Below are 3750 nucleotides of genomic sequence, written 5' to 3' on the forward strand. Positions count from 1 at the left end.
ATAACAAAGTATTGATGCCCAGCAGATAGACAAGATTAGTTCTATGTCTAGATTGTATTGAACAAATAGGAATATGCTTTAGCATTTTAGATGTGAAGTTGCAGACAGATTGTATTACTGTTATTTTGTGAAAGTGACAGGAAATTTCTTAACCGAGTGGACTTAACAGTCTTATATGTAAATACTATAACAAGGTGACATTCTGATTGAGTGTTTGAAATCCTTTGACAAGGTCACTTCTAACAAAGTGAAGATCCTAACAGATCTGAGGGAAATCCCTTAACTGGGTCACATCTAGCAATGTGTTTGTAATCTTTAATAGGATTTGCTTTTAACCAAGCATACTCTAGAAGAGTATATTTCTTAGTGGGTCCGAAATACCATAGTGGTTTTTTTCTATTTGGGTTTCCACGTTAAATCTGGTGTTATGAGGTTTATATTGTTCATATGCTTTTGAGTTTGCATGTTTGACATTTTTTGGTTATATGACTGATATATATGTTACCGAGGTTGAATCTGATTTTTTATGGATGATTAAGTTTGTATGATTCAACCCCCCCCTCCCCCTCTCATCTTGTTGGCTATTGGATTTGTACTTATATTAAGTATCAGAACTATCAATTAGTATCAGAGCCTTGGACTCTGAAAGAAAAGTTTAAAGGCACTTGAGTTAAAGATCCAAAGATGTATAAGAGGGATGCACCTAAGCTGAATAAGTCAAGTTTCTCTACATGGCAGAAAAGGATGAAGCTACATCTATCAGGAGTTGGAGAATATGCTATATACTATCTGGAGAATGATTTTGTTGCACCGAGCACCTATCCATTGACTATGGAAGAGATAAAGGCGAAGCAAGAACATATTCAAGCAATGATTGAAATAACATCTACATTGATCGATTCTGAGTTTAATGATCTAGAAGGCTGCAATGATGCAAAGGCAATGTGGACTAAGCTCATATCTGTATATGGAGGAGATGAACATGTTCAAAGAGCAAAAGTTGATAGTCTAAGAGGACAACTTGATCTATGAGGATGAATGAAGGTGAGAACATAACTCAGTACAGTACAAGACTAAAGGAGATTGTAAATCAAATCAAAGGAGCAGGAGGAACTATTGAAGAAAAGGATGTAACAAGTAAGTTGTTAAGAACCCTTCTACCTGCCTATGCAATCCGAGTCTCTACAATCAATGAATTGAGGTTTTTACCTAATATGCCAGTTTCCTTGGATGCTACTATTGGTAAGCTACATGCATTTGAGTTAAGTAATTTTGATAACAGTGGGTCATCGATAAATAAAGTTGAATCTGCATTTAGTTCTTTTCATCTGAATGAATCTAATGATTACAATGAAAGAAAGTATAAGTACTCTGAAGGAGATCACAGTGGAGCAAGTGAAAGATTTTGGAAGAACATGGAGAAGGTACACAAACTGTATGAAGAAATCAGAAAGCAAGAAGAGTTTGAAGCACTATTGGCCAAAAGGTTACCGAGAGGCAAAGGTAAGTATAAAGGAAAACTACCTTTGAAATGTTTCAATTGTGATAAGATTGGACATATGGCTTCTAACTATCCTAACAAAGATTTTACTGAAAAGAGAGATTACCGAGATGATAGACAGAAAGATAACCATTACAGAGGACACCGAGACTTCAGAAGAAGAGATAGAAAGACATGCTTAATTGCTGATGAGGAATCTGACGATGATAAATCAGATGAGACTGATACAGAGGAAGTTGTTTATGTGGCTATCAAGGATGGATCAGATGAAGAAAGGTATGAAGAAAAAGCCCTAATATCTCACATAAACACTAATGATTCTTGGATTATAGATAGTGGATGCTCACATCATATGATAGGAGATAAACACAAGTTTGTTATGTTAGAAGATTATGATGGAGGCTATGTTAGATTTGGTAATGATGCACCATGTCCGGTAAGAAGTAAAGGATCCATAACACTTCTTTATAATGCAAGATGCAATGATGTTTATTGGGTTGAAGGTTTGAAATATAATTTGTTGAGTGTAGCACAGCTAAACAACACAGGTTACCGAATAGAATTTCAAAAAGGAATTGTCAAAGTTCATGACAAGAATGGAAAGTTAGCTGCTACCGGGACACAAACAAAAGGTAATACATTTCACCTTGACTCAACTCACAATAAGTGTTTGCATGCAAAGATTGATAATACCTGGTTATGGCATAAAAGGTTTTGTCATGTTAATTTTGATAATCTGATCAAAATAAGTAAGAAGCACTGAGTAAGAGGTCTACCGAGTCTTGAAAAACCTGAGAATGCTATGTGCCGAGGATGCCAGATGGGTAAGATGACAAGATCTAGCTTTACAAGTAAGTCCTACACTTCTAAGGGAATTTTAGATCTTGTGCACACTGATCTTTGTGGTCCTATGAAAGTTCAAAGTTATTATGGTGATAAGTATTTCATATTATTTGTGGATGATTATTCAAGGATGATGTCAGTAATGTTTTTAAAAGAAAAATTAGAAGCTTTTCAAATGTTTAAATGGTACAAGGCAAGAGTTGAAAATGAATCAGGAAGACAACTGAAATGTCTTAGATCAAATAGAGGAGGAGAGTTTACATCTGATGAGTTCAACCTATTTTGCAATGATCATGGTATAAAAAGACAAGTCTCTACACTGAGAACTCCATAGTGGAATGGAATAGCTTAAAGAAGAAATAGATCTATTGTGGATTGTGCTAGAACACTAATGATTGAGAAGAAGGTTCCACAAACATTTTGGAGAGAAGCAATAAGCACAGTTGTTTACACCTTGAACCGAGTTCAATTGAAAAAAGGTACTTTGAAGACACCTTATGAAATCTAGTATGGCAAGAAACCTAATGTAAGTTATTTTAAGATCTTTGGAAGTAAATGCTATGTTCATAAAGATGATAGAAATGGCAAGTTTGATCAGAAAAGTGAAGAAGGAACATTTCTAGGATATTCTTCTAGAAGCAAAGCATTTAAATGTCTGATCAAATCATCTAACAAAATAGTAGAAAGTGCAAATGTGAAAATTGATGAATTTGCAGAAAGAAATGATGAAGGAAATTCCAAAGAACCAGAAGACTATGATGAATTTGTGTATGTGTAACCGAGAAGTCCTACTGAGATAACTGTTGAAGAAAATGAAGAAAATATCCAGTTACCGAGTGATGAAGAAGATCATACAGAGCCTACTGAGCCTGTATTAGCCAAGTATGTCAGAAGGCACCATGCACCAAGTCAGATTATAGGAGATAAGGATGATCCAGTGATGACAAGGAACAAACTGAGATAGAACACATGTTTGATATCTGAATTTGAATTGAGAATAGTGAAAGAGGCATTTAATAGTGAAGATTGGATAAATGCTATGACAGAAGAGATTGATCAAATCAAGAAGAATGACACATGGACACTAGTCCCAAGACCGAAGGACAAAAATGTAATCGATACAAAGTAGATCTTCAGAAACAAGCTAAATGAAAAAGGTGAGGTCATTCAGAACAAAGCAAGATTAGTTTGCAAAGGTTATGCCCAAGAAGAAGGAATTGATTATGGTGAGACTTTTGCACCTGTTGCTAGACTTGAAGGAGTGAGAACATTATTGGCATATGCTGCTTTCAAGAACTTCAAGGTATATCAAATGGATGTCAAATCTACATTTCTGAATGGAATATTAGAAGAAGAAGTTTTCATTGAACAACCTGAAGGATTTGTTGAAGACAATAATAAAGATC

The sequence above is a fragment of the Cryptomeria japonica genome, chromosome 10, assembly GCF_030272615.1.
Source record: "Cryptomeria japonica chromosome 10, Sugi_1.0, whole genome shotgun sequence".
Classification (NCBI taxonomy): Eukaryota; Viridiplantae; Streptophyta; class Pinopsida; order Cupressales; family Cupressaceae; genus Cryptomeria; species Cryptomeria japonica.